At 44.2% G+C, this 14228-nt stretch overlaps 1 long non-coding RNA gene across 1 annotated transcript in view; it reads left to right on the top strand.

Annotated features, from left to right (window-relative positions):
• The window catches only part of LOC120987243, a 59968-nt gene that overhangs the window by 12639 nt on the left and 33101 nt on the right, over positions 1-14228 (top strand). The gene's annotated exons all lie outside the window — the stretch shown is intronic.

The following is a 14228-nucleotide window of genomic DNA, read 5'->3' as shown; positions in this document are numbered from 1 at the left end:
CAAGAAAAGGGCCCAAAACTAGGGCCGAAAAACCTGCCTATGCTCCAACCTGATCATAGAGTTCTTTCTCTGAATCCATCTAGTTATGTTCCGGCTCCAGGCTGATTGTTCGGGACTCTGAGCCTTATGGCGGGAAGATCCGAAGTCTCCTTGTATCCGGCAGATATTTTGGCTGACTCTAGGACGCTCACATCTACTAGTTCTGGAGTATCTTGTTTAATGTTTAGCCATGGATCCTCCTTTTTCCAAGGCGTTAAGTTAATTTTATGGTCTGATCCTCTCCTGCTCTCTGCACCCACATTAGCTTGCAGGGGTTAACCCGGCTTTACCAACGGGTTATTCTATCCCTTCCTGATGGTCAGTCAATGGCCTTCTATAGCTCTACGGGACCCCCCACCTGACAGACCCCCGCTGGTAGCCGTCCTGAGAAAGGGTCGCCTCACAGTCAGGTGCTCGGTAGAGCTTCTCTTGCAAGCTTTGATTGCATTTTTGTTATGTTCCCTACCCGATTGTCTCCCCTCTTTCCCTCTTGTGTCTTACCTCCTCCATTATTACCAGATGTCGTATACTGTCTATTTAGATGCTGACAATTTTTTCTCTATTTTAGAATGTCGTCCGTCGTGATATCCTCCCTTAATGCCCGGGGAATGAACAAGCCTTGCAAGCGGTCCCAAATCCTGGCCCTTTTACAGAGGGATAAAGTGTCTATAGCATTCTTTCAGGAAACCCATTTTCGTGAGGGTAGGATTCCCAAATTAACACCTAAAAAGTTCTCCCAATGGTTCCACAGCACTTATAGTTCGGCTAGCAGGGGTGTCAGCATAGCGATCCACAAACAGCTACCTTTCAAGCACTCTGCTGTCTCTTCCGGCCCCCGATGGCCGCTACCTGTTTGTTAAAGGTACTATTGCTGACACACCTGTTACCCTGGCAAATATTTATGCTCCTAATAGAGGGCAGGTTGCTTGGCTCGTTCAGACCCTTGGCTTATTATCCTCCTTTCAGGAGGGAATGGTGATTTTAGGCGGCGACTTTAATGTCACCCTTGAACCCGCATTAGACTCCTCGAATGGGAAGTCCGCCATTACACATGTACGCTTACGGCGCCTTTAACTAGCTCTACAGAAGTTAGGAGTTGTAGATGTTTGGCGCACCACAAATCCCTCTAGTAAGGATTATACTTTTTACTCAGCTGCTAAATCATCCTACCATAGACTCGACTATCTATTCCTATCTAGATCTCACGCTAATAGGGATGTCCGATCCCACATAGGGAACATCACCTTGTCTGACCATGCCCCTGTATTCCTGAGTGTTTCTCTGCTGGACCTCCCAAAGAGGGAATGGAATTGGCGTATTAATGACACCATTATATCAGACCCCTCTCATGCTGCCAAATTGTCTTCTATCATAACAGAATTTTTTACACTTAACGCCCTAGGCCCGGAAGCGCCCTCCCCTTCTATTGTCTGGGAAACCCACAAAGCGGTCCTGAGAGGAGAGCTGATAGCTTTAGGTGCCCACGTTAAAAAGCAACGGAATCAAGCAATTGTGACGCTCCTGTCCCAGATACAGGCACTGGAATTGTCGCACAAAAGCTCCCAAGCCCTTAGATGTGCCTCAGAACTCACAGAGGCCCGTACAAAGCTTAAGAACTTGATGAATGTTACGTCAGCCAAGCTTCTACTGAGATCCAAGTACCGCTCTTACGCCCATGGGGATAAGGGGAATAGGCTAATGTCCGCACTAGTCAAGAAACAAAGATCCGACTCCTTCATTGCAGCTGTCAAAGATAGCAAAGGCACCTTGCATAAGAGCACCCCTGAAATAGCGGACTCCTTCTGTGCCTTCTATAGGGACCTCTAAAACCTGACCCCACCCAACCAATTAGCTCCAGCACAAATAGCAGAAGCTACCGAGAAATTCCTCTCTTCCCTCCAGCTGCCTACTATTACCCCCTCACAGTCGGCCCAACTCCTAGCCCCTATAACAGATTCAGAAATAGGCAAAGTCCTCTCCTCTATCCCCTCCGGGAAAAGCCCAGGGCCTGATGGCTTTACTATCTCCTACTACAAGACCTTTAAGCATATTCTAATTCCCCAGTTTAACACCCTCTGTAACTATTTACTCAAAGGAGGCTCACTTCCCCCCCAAGCGCTCTCGGCCCATATCACGGTTATCCACAAAGATAACAAAGACCCCCTAAATTGTGGGAGCTACCGCCCTATTTCACTCCTGAACACTGATGTGAAATGGTGGGCCAAGATTTTGGCCCAACGGATCCAGGGGATTCTCCCTGACATTATCAACAAGGAGCAGGTAGGATTCGTCTCTGGCAGACAGGGGAGTGAAAACACGGTCCGCGTCATACACCTAATCACGCATGCCCGACAGAACTCTATGCCATTAGCCCTTCTTAGTACAGATGCAGAGAAGGCCTTTGACAGGATCAGCTGGCACTTTATGTCTCAAGCACTGTCAAAATTCGGCCTTCCAGACCAATTCATCTCGTCTATCTTCTCACTTTATTCGCTCCCCTCTGCCAGAGTACGGATCAATGGCACACTCTCCCCAGCCTTTCCCATTACTAATGGGACAAGGCAAGGCTGCCCATTGTCACCAGCCTTTTTTGTTGTTGTCATGGAGACGCTTCTGGCCAAAATTAGACAGGATCCGGATATTCAGGGAATAACTTTAGGGTCGCACACACACTTAACAGCTGCTTTCGCAGATGACCTACTGGTCATCACATCCAATCCCCTGACCTCTTTTCCCAAACTCCAAGCCCTTTTTGAAGAATATGGGCAGGTCTCCAATTTTAAAATTAATTATAGTAAGTCACAAGCCCTAAATATCTCCTGCCCAACCTCCTCCATAGAAACACTCAAACGTACTACTGCCTTGTGGGCCTCCAAATCGATCCCATTCCTGGGCACTCACTTATCAGCGAAACCAGAAGAGCTTTTTGAGCTTAACCAAGCCCCTTTGCTTCGCTCTATTAGATCTTACTTGCATTCCCTAAAACTACCGTTCATTTCATGGATTGGTAAGAAAAATTATATTAAAGCTTTTATAGTTCCTAAACTACTCTACCTCATCCAAACACTCCCTATCTGGCGATCCCATTCCTTCTTTGTGGAGGTCCGCAGAGTCTTCTCAGCCTTTGTATGGTCAGGTAAGTCCCCTAGATTAGCGTACACTACTCTCACTCGGGAGAGAAGATTGGGAGGCTTCAGCCTACCAGACATCTACCTCTATTATAAGGCATCAATGCTAAGCAGAGCCCTGAGCCTCCTCTCCTGGCGCCCTCTCAATCTTGTCTCACAATTGGAGTGTGATATGCTCTCCTACAATGATAAGTTGGCTCTATGGGGTCTGCGTAAGTGCACAGCTAACAACAAATATATCTCACCTCTATGGAAGGGTTTGCTACTAGAATGGTCCAAATTATACCGGGCCTCAAACCTTTCGTTCCCCAGCCCGAATCTCCCTTTGCACCTGCTTCAATATCACATACACCCTACCACTTCAGCAGCTTCCGGAATGTGGGCACTATTATCCAGCCTTAAGCTGCAGGACGTTATTTCTGAGTCCGGCGCTTTAGACTGGAGCACTGTTCTTGCTCTTCCTAAGGTTCAGAAAGCCTCTTTCTTGGCGGCTATGGCCTTCAAAAAGGACCTAGCGCTCCTTGAAAATCTACCCCGACCCGCGACAGTTCCCTCCTGGATTGAAGGGAAAATCTCACAAACCCAACGCTCACGGAAATCTCTCTCCATATTCTATAAGGAGCTGCTCTCCTCCGACCCTCCAGATCTGTGGTTCATTTCTGCCTGGGAAAAAGAATTGTCCATAACTTTGTCTGAACCTGAAAAAGCCTTCATCCTTACACACTCACACGGATTTAACCGTTGCATTAGAATACAAGCTAACACCTGAATACCTACATAAGCTCAATCCTGATATCCCGGATCGTTGTTGGAGGTGCGGAGGAGAGATAGGCTCTCTCTCTCATATATGGTGGAATTGTGAGAAAATTCGACCTTTTTGGCTGGAAATTGAAGCTGCTATAAACACGGCTTGTAGTACCCAGGTCAGAATTGACCCAAAACTCCTATTATTGTGGTGCCCTAACAGTATGCTTTTCCCTTCTAACTCGAATCTTCCGACTATGCTCATAACAGCAGCTCGACTACTGATCCCACTGTTGTGGAAAAACAAATCCCCTCCATCCCTCTTAATGTGGACCGAGAAAGTCGACCAACTGTACCGGTTTGAAGAACTTGCACATTGGGAAACATATTCCAGAGCACTCTTTGTTAAAATATGGCTCCCCTGGAAGCAATATCGTAACTTCTAAACTCATAGATCATTGACATCTGACATACCTCCCCTTCCCCTTCCCCTTCCCCTTCCCCTTCCCCTTCCCCTTCCCCTTCCCCTTCCCCTTCCCCTTCCCCTCCCCCCCTTCCCTGTTGTCTTGTCTTCCTACCCCCAGTATTTCTCTACCTGCTTTTGGTATTGTATTTACATGTCATATGGCAACTGCTTTAGATCTGCTTCGCTTAATGATTTTGCATATTTCCAGCTGCGTCTGGTGTAGAAGTAACGTTCATTGTCATGTGACTAAATGCTTTTCCATCAATAAAAAGAAAATTGATTAAGAATATAACTACTATAATACTGCTCCTATGTACAAGAATATAACTACTATAATACTGCCTCCTATGTACAAGAATATAACTACTATAATACTGCTCCTATGTACAAGAATATAACTACTATAATACTGCCTCCTATGTACAAGAATATAACTACTATAATACTGCTCCTATGTACAAGAATATAACTACTATAATACTGCTCCTATGTACAGGAATATAACTGCTATAATACTGCTCCTATGTACAAGAATATAACTACTATAATATTGCCTCCTATGTACAAGAATATAACTACTGGATGTATTTCTGGAGTGTAATAATATTACAGGCTATAGCTACTAGAGAGGGGTCGTTGATCCAGGGAGTTATTCTGATTGCCTGATTGGAGTCGGGAAGGAATTTTTTATTCCCCTAAAGTGAGGAAAATTGGCTTCTACCTCACAGGTTTTTTTTGCCTTCCTCTGGATCAACTTGTAGGATGACAGGCCGAACTGGATGGACAAATGTCTTTTTTCGGCCTTATGTACTATGTTACTATGTTAATACTGCTCCTATGTACAAGAATATAACTACTATAATACTGCCTCCTATGTACAAGAATATAACTACTATAATACTGCTCCTATGTACAAGAATATAACTAATATAATACTGCCTCCTATGTACAAGAATATAACTACTATAATACTGCCTCCTATGTACAAGAATATAACTACTATAATACTGCCTCCTATGTACAAGAATATATCTACTATAATACTGCTCCTATGTACAAGAATATAACTACTATAATACTGTTCCTATGTACAAGAATATAACTACTATAATACTGCTCCTATGTACAAGAATATAACTACTATAATACTGCTCCTATGTACAAGAATATAACTACTATAATACTGCTCCTACGTACAAGAATATAACTACTATAATACTGCTCCTACGTTCAAGAATATAACTACTATAATACTGCTCCTACGTACAAGAATATAACTACTATAATACTGCCTCCTATGTACAAGAATATAACTACTATAATACAGCTCCTATGTACAAGAATATAACTACTATAATACTGCCTCCTATGTACAAGAATATAACTACTATAATACTGCCTCCTATGTACAAGAATATAACTGTCACAGCCACTATCTCTGGCTGTGACCTTCCGTTCTTGCTTGTTCGGCGCTCCTCGCTGAAGTTCTGTTCCTGTGTGTCATTTGTGGTTCTTTATGGGTTAACTCCCCTGTGTGCTTATTAGGAGTTAATCTTCTGTCTGCTCCATGGGTGTGGCCTCTCTGCTGCACCCATGGAACCTGTATATAAGGCTGAGGTTTCCTCAGTTCTGGTCAACTCTCCTGGTGTGTGTTGTCTGTCCTGCTCCTGGTTTGTACTCTCTCTCCCATGCTGCTGACCCATGGGATCTGTGTCTGTCTGTCTGTGCTCTGTGAGTTTCCCGTCTTCTTTGATAACGTCGTCTGTCTGTTATCTGTTCTGCCTGTTATGTTTTAGTTACTTTTTGTTTATTCTGATGTCTGTGTTCAGCAAGCCTTTGTAGCAGAGTGGCATGACAAGGCCATGCAGTTTACTACTGGTGGAGCAAGTCCTTCTCTGCTCATTGCCACTCCTGCTCCCTTGCGTGAACTCCTGCTTGTATTATTAGTTGCCCTGTTTTGTATTCATATGTCTGTGTTCAGCAAGCCTTTGCAGCAGAGTGGCATGACAAGGCCATGCAGTTTACTACTGGTGGAGCAAGTCCTTCTCTGCTTATTGCCACTCCTGCTCCCTTGCGTGAACTCCTGTTTGTATCATTAGTTGCTCTGTTTTGTATTTGCCTGTATGTTATGTATGCCTATGTGCCGTCGGTACCTTCTGGTACCTGTTGTCCATTCGCTCCTGCTGTCACTGTCTAGTTCACGCTCCAGAGTGGACCCTGGCAACTTCCTGCGGCTAAGTCTAACCCTACCATCTAGGGCTCTAGTGAAAACCAGGAGTTGCTTAGTTATGTACAAGAATATAACTACTATAATACTGCCTCCTATGTACAAGAATATAACTACTATAATACTGCCTCCTATGTACAAGAATATAACTACTATAATGATCTTTTTATTTAAAATCAAGCAACAAAATATTACAATATATTTACAATAAAGTCATAGAAAATAAATGAAATAAAGTTACATCACAAACATTATACACATGCTGACACATGGATGTTCCTCCACTACACATTATTGCAGTTATTTTTCTCAACTTCTATCCTATCACACAATCATTTATCTCAAGCACAAAGGACCAGAAAGATGACTCTTGTCTCCCGGCTGCAAACTCATGAGCATTGCTCTTCAGATAAATCTCCTGTATGGATGGAGAAGACATCAGATCTCTCCTGAGAAACTCGCCTATCGCCTATTCTTAGTCTTTACACTGTTCACATTAAGAGTTTTTTTGTTTGTTTTTTTGCAGTCTTATTCAGGTCACTTAAACTTCTTTGCCCTTTTTTTCCTCCTCCCACTGCTGTGACCTGTAGAGCCCCATCTTTTGGTGGACACTGAGGAAACAACTTCTTTCTGAGGGTCATCCTCAGGATTGAGTGAATGAACTTGCTCCATTTGTGCCTCTTCCTTCTGATCTTCTTCTCCCAGTACACTGTAACGTCCAGAAGCTACTTCCAGCACCGATAGCTCAGGTGTTCTCTTCACTGTGCTGTTTTACCTTTTTACTGTCTGGAACCCATCATCATCCAGACTGGTCTCTGTGGCTGGAGCAGCTGGCTCTGTGGACATGGTCTCTGCGGCTGGACCAGCTGTCTCTGTGGACATGGTCTCTGTGGCTGGATCAGTTGGTTCTACAAGTGTGACCCCCTACAGGGTTAGCTGCTTCTGTAGACACGCAGGGCCTCTGTTCAGGTGGCTTGGTGGCAGCTGGTTCTTCAGGCGTTCTTTGCTTTTGTTTTAGTAATTCATTGATAACTTTTTTGAATATTTTGCTTCTTGGAAGGAATTTCTCTTCGGTGGCTGGTGATATTTTTGAAGCAGCACCCATGGGTGGCACATCAGTCTCTACAGCAGGGTCACTGGTACCTTGCCTTCTAACAGCATTGGGATTGACAGTTTCTGGGACATCCTCCTGGTCTTCCTCCATGTTTTCTGTGAACATCTCCTCAGTAATCTTGTGGTGTTCTGCGTGCGGACAGTCCCGGAACGTGTGGCCCTGTCCTAAGCACAGGTTACAGATGACCGGGCCTGTGCACTCGTCCTTTACATGCCCCAACTGTCCACATAATGAGCACTTGGTGCGGGAGCAGCTGTGGGCGAAGTGTCTGCCCCACATCTATGGCACAGGCGCGGCTGCCCAGGGTAATAACATATCCCTCTCTCAGAGCCCAGGTAGAAGGAATGCGGCAGATGGCTGGTCACCCCGTTGTGCTGGACAAGCTGAACTCTGACAGTGTAGCCCCCATTCCATATACCCTCCCCATCATAGATTTTTGCTGGCCGGCTTTCTACTATACACTGTCTGTTCAGCCAGAGCTCCAGATCGGCCAGCACGACCACCTCTGACTGGAAGAGGACAGTGGCCGTGACCACCTAGGGCCTAGACAGCTGGATCACTCTGAGGTGCTCCCAAATCTTGTTCTCTTTAGTATCATTACACTGCGTGCAGAATTATTAGGCAAATTAGTATTTTGACCACATCATCCTCTTTATGCATGTTGTCTTACTCCAAGCTGTATAGGCTCGAAAGCCTACTACCAATTAAGCATATTAGGTGATGTGCATCTCTGTAATGAGAAGGGGTGTGGTCTAATGACATCAACAACCTATATTAGGTGTGCATAATTATTAGGCAACTTCCTTTCCTTTGGCAAAATGGGTCAAAAGAAGGACTTGACAGGCTCAGAAAAGTCAAAAATAGTGAGATATCTTGCAGAGGGATGCAGCACTCTTAAAATTGCAAAGCTTCTAAAGCGTGATCATCGAACAATCAAGCGTTTCATTCAAAATAGTCAACAGGGTCGCAAGAAGCGTGTGGAAAAACCAAGGCGCAAAATAACTGCCCATGAACTGAGAAAAGTCAAGCGTGCTGCTGCCAAGATGCCACTTGCCACCAGTTTGGCCATATTTCAGAGCTGCAACATCACTGGAGTGCCCAAAAGCACAAGGTGTGCAATACTCAGAGACATGGCCAAGGTAAGAAAGGCTGAAAGACGACCACCACTGAACAAGACACACAAGCTGAAACGTCAAGACTGGGCCAAGAAATATCTCAAGACTGATTTTTCTAAGGTTTTATGGACTGATGAAATGAGAGTGAGTCTTGATGGGCCAGATGGATGGGCCCGTGGCTGGATTGGTAAAGGGCAGAGAGCTCCAGTCCGACTCAGATGCCAGCAAGGTGGAGGTGGAGTACTGGTTTGGGCTGGTATCATCAAAGATGAGCTTGTGGGGCCTTTTCGGGTTGAGGATGGAGTCATGCTCAACTCCCAGTCCTACTGCCAGTTTCTGGAAGACACCTTCTTCAAGCAGTGGTACAGGAAGAAGTCTGCATCCTTCAAGAAAAACATGATTTTCATGCAGGACAATGCTCCATCACACGCGTCCAAGTACTCCACAGCGTGGCTGGCAAGAAAGGGTATAAAAGAAGAAAATCTAATGACATGGCCTCCTTGTTCACCTGATCTGAACCCCATTGAGAACCTGTGGTCCATCATCAAATGTGAGATTTACAAGGAGGGAAAACAGTACACCTCTCTGAACAGTGTCTGGGAGGCTGTGGTTGCTGCTGCACGCAATGTTGATGGTGAACAGATCAAAACACTGACAGAATCCATGGATGGCAGGCTTTTGAGTGTCCTTGCAAAGAAAGGTGGCTATATTGGTCACTGATTTGTTTTTGTTTTGTTTTTGAATGTCAGAAATGTATATTTGTGAATGTTGAGATGTTATATTGGTTTCACTGGTAAAAATAAATAATTGAAATGGGTATATGTTTGTTTTTTGTTAAGTTGCCTAATAATTATGCACAGTAATAGTCACCTGCACACACAGATATCCCCCTAAAATAGCTAAAACTAAAAACAAACTAAAAACTACTTCCAAAAATATTCAGCTTTGATATTAATGAGTTTTTTGGGTTCATTGAGAACATGGTTGTTGTTCAATAATAAAATTAATCCTCAAAAATACAACTTGCCTAATAATTCTGCACTCCCTGTATAAATGCTCCAGAATAAATCCAGACTGTACTGAAGCTTAAAGCTGACATCATAATTCCTGGTGGAAGGAATATGGTTTAGAGCGTACACCTCAGAAGCCTTAAACTTCATGAACTCTTTCAGAAGAACTTTCCCAATATACAGTCTGGAGGGGATGTTCTCCTCTGGCCCTGTGAACCTGATTCTGACTGCGTTCCTCCTCTGAGGTGGGGGGGTCGCCGGTCTGGTGACATTAGAGAACAGTCTCCTGTACTGAGGTTCTTCAGCAGATGGATCAGTACTCGGCCGCTCCTCAGCTGCAGTCTTATGGTCATCTGATGGTGCTGTCTGCACTGTGGAGAGCTGAGGGTCCTGTACAATGTCTGTAACCTCTGCTGCACGCTGTGCAGTTGGTTCAATATTGGGTACATTGTCACTCGCAGCACTGAGCGGGGTCTCACTGACTATATCAGCACACAAAGAGTTTTCTTGCTGAATCACAGGACTGACACTAGAATTCAATTCATCAGTGCTACAAACAAAGTCCACTGTGCTTAACCCCTTGCTGTCTGGCACACTTTGTTCTGCAGCATTTGCAGAGGTTGATGGCTCAGACCCCAAACATGGTTCACACAAGAGCTGTGATCCTCCAGTCTCTGCACCCCCATATATTATAGGGCTCCTCTGCTTCACAACATTGCGACCAGTCTCATATTCAGTTTCTTTTTTTCTAAGAATTTCTCTCCTTTTCACAACTTGGGCTCTAGATTCTTTCTTTTTGTCACTTGCCCAGTTTTGTATTTTAGATATTATACTTTTATCTTCCTCCAGACTCCCCTTCAGTACAGCCAGCTCACGTCTGCAACCATCCAGACACTCACACTTCATCAGCTTTGTTTTAGGATCAGACTCTTTGCTAATTTCATCTCTTAATCTGTGGATCTTCATTTCAAGTTTAAATACATTTTTTCTGGTCACATTTATGTTTAAGTCAGAAACATTGCTGCATTCAGAAGACTCACCAGCTACCATTTCCAAACTCTCCTCTCCATGCTGCAGGCCGCACTCCAAGCTCTGGGCTTTCCCAGGATCATCAGCCCAGCTTCCCTCCCCTCCACCTGGGTCAGAAGCCATGCCTATCCTCTCCTATGGACAAGAATAGAACTACTATAATACTGCCTCCTATGTACAAGAATATAACTACTATAATACTGCCTCCTATGTACAAGAATAGAACTACTATAATACTAACTCCTACGTACAAGAATATAACTACTATAATACTACCTCCTACGTACAAGAATATAACTACTATAATACTGTTCCTATGTTCAAGAATATAACTACTATAATACTGCTCCTATGTACAAGAATATAACTACTATAATACTGCCTCCTATGTACAAGAATATAACTACTATAATACTCCTCCTATGTACAAGGATATAACTACTATAATACTGCTCCTATGTACAAGAATATAACTACTATAATACTGCTCCTATGTACAAGAATATTACTACTATAATACTGCTCCTATGTACAAGAATATAACTACTATAATACAACCTAGTACATATAAGAATATAACTACTATAATTCTGCTCCTATGTTCAAGAATATAACTACTATAATACTGCTCCTATGTACAAGAATATAACTACTATAATACTGCCTCCTATGTACAAGTATATAACTACTATAATACTGCTCCTATGTACAAGAATATAACTACTATAATACTGCTCCTATGTTCAAGAATTTAACTACTATAATACTGCTCCTATGTACAAGAATATATCTACTATAATACTGCCTCCTATGTACAAGAATATAACTACTATAATACTGCACCTATGTACAATAATATAACTACTATAATACTGCTCCTATGTACAAGAATATAACTACTATAATACTGCTCCTATGTACAAGAATATAACTACTATAATACTGCCTCCTATGTACAAGAATATAACTACTATAATACTGCCTCCTATGTGCAAGAATATAACTACTATAATACTGCTCCTATGTACAAGAATATAACTACTATAATACTGCTCCTATGTACAAGTATATAACTACTATAATACTGCCTCCTATGTACAATAATATAACTACTATAATACTGCTCCTATGTACAAGTATATAACTACTATAATACTGCTCCTATGTACAAGAATATAACTACTAAGGGGGGCGGAGCCTGGCTGTGTAGCTGAATGGCTGCTAGTTTCTGAGCTCCTCAACCTTGCTGGTGATTTAACCCCTATAATCAGCTTATAACGCTGCACAAATGGGCATAGTGGGTAAGGACAGACCCAAAGAACAAGTGGATTCTACCCCAGTTCGGTCCAGACAACCAGACATGGACCAATTTCTAAGAAAACAGCCGAAGCTCCGGTCGGCTGAAACACCTAAGAAGGCGCCGGCCCCAGCTCCACTGTCTGACATGGAGGAGGATTCTGACGCCGGGAGCGCTTCTGATACTTCTACCTGCAAGTCAAGAAAGCAGGGAAGATCTTTCACCAAAGCGGCACTCCTTGAAGTGCTGAACTCAGCCTTGGCCCCTATAAAAAAAGATCTTTCCGACATAAAGGAAGACTTCCGAAATATCGGGCACAGAGTTTCGGATCTTGAAAATTCGCATGAAGCAGCGATCAAGCAGAAAGAAAAATCGTATAATGCGATTCGTTCCCACACCGATTTATTGAATGAAGCGCTTCTTCGGATAGAAGATCAGGAGAATCGGAGTCGCAGGAGGAACCTGAGGATTCGCGGCCTCCCTGAATCTATCGCTAAAGAAGCGCTTAACAAAGTGGCAGGTAAAATATTCGCAAGTCTGCTGGGTCCCGAAAGATCGCAACAGATTATAATCGAGCACATACACCGCGCGCTTAGGCCTAAACCTAAAGCCACAGATCCTCCACGCGATGTAATCTGCGGCCTCCTCAGCTTCCTCGACACTGCTGCGCTCATGAGAGCTAGCAGAGAAACAGAGCATCTCCAGCATGAAGGTACGGCAGTTGCTTTCTTTCAAGATTTAGCTCCGTCCACGTTAGCCAAGAGGCGCATCCTTCGCCCTCTCCTGGATGCTCTTAAAGGAGCAGCCACTCCATTTAGGTGGCTTTATCCCTTTGGCCTTGCGGTCCTGAAAAACGGCCGCCAGATCACGATCCGTTCACCAGCGGATCTACAGGCCAGTTGGTCCCAGCTGGGGCTGACCCCTATCGAGATCCCCTCGTGGATGCCAGCTGATCTGGAGGACACACCTTTACCGCCACCCCAGGCGGCTGACTGGCGCCCCGTCCTTACAAGAAAAGGGCCCAAAACTAGGGCCGAAAAATCTGCCTATGCTCCAACCTGATCATAGAGTTCTTTCTCTGAATCCATCTAGTTATGTTCCGGCTCCAGGCTGATTGTTCGGGACTCTGAGCCTTATGGCGGGAAGATCCGAAGTCTCCTTGTATCCGGCAGATATTTTGGCTGACTCTAGGACGCTCACATCTACTAGTTCTGGAGTATCTTGTTTAATGTTTAGCCATGGATCCTCCTTTTTCCAAGGCGTTAAGTTAATTTTATGGTCTGATCCTCTCCTGCTCTCTGCACCCACATTAGCTTGCAGGGGTTAACCCGGCTTTACCAACGGGTTATTCTATCCCTTCCTGATGGTCAGTCAATGGCCTTCTATAGCTCTACGGGACCCCCCACCTGACAGACCTCGGCTGGTAGCCGTCCTGAGAAAGGGTCGCCTCACAGTCAGGTGCTCGGTAGAGCTTCTCTTGCAAGCTTTGATTGCATTTTTGTTATGTTCCCTACCCGATTGTCTCCCCTCTTTCCCTCTTGTGTCTTACCTCCTCCATTATTACCAGATGTCGTATACTGTCTATTTAGATGCTGACAATTTTTTCTCTATTTTAGAATGTCGTCCGTCGTGATATCCTCCCTTAATGCCCGGGGAATGAACAAGCCTTGCAAGCGGTCCCAAATCCTGGCCCTTTTACAGAGGGATAAAGTGTCTATAGCATTCTTTCAGGAAACCCATTTTCGTGAGGGTAAGATCCCCAAATTAACACCTAAAAAGTTCTCCCAATGGTTCCACAGCACTTATAGTTCGGCTAGCAGGGGTGTCAGCATAGCGATCCACAAACAGCTACCTTTCAAGCACTCTGCTGTCTCTGCAGACCCCGATTGCCGCTACCTGTTTGTTAAAGGCACTATTGCTGACACATCTGTTACCCTGGCAAATATATATGCTCCTAATAGAGGGCAGGTTGCTTGGCTCGTTCAGACCCTTGGCTTATTATCCTCCTTTCAGGAGGGAATGGTGATTTTAGGCGGCGACTTTAATGTCACCCTTGAAC

This window comes from Bufo bufo, chromosome 1 (assembly GCF_905171765.1).
Source record: "Bufo bufo chromosome 1, aBufBuf1.1, whole genome shotgun sequence".
Taxonomy (NCBI): domain Eukaryota; kingdom Metazoa; phylum Chordata; class Amphibia; order Anura; family Bufonidae; genus Bufo; species Bufo bufo.
The sequence above is the reverse complement of the archived record's forward strand: the minus strand, read 5'-3'. Positions and strand labels throughout refer to the sequence as shown.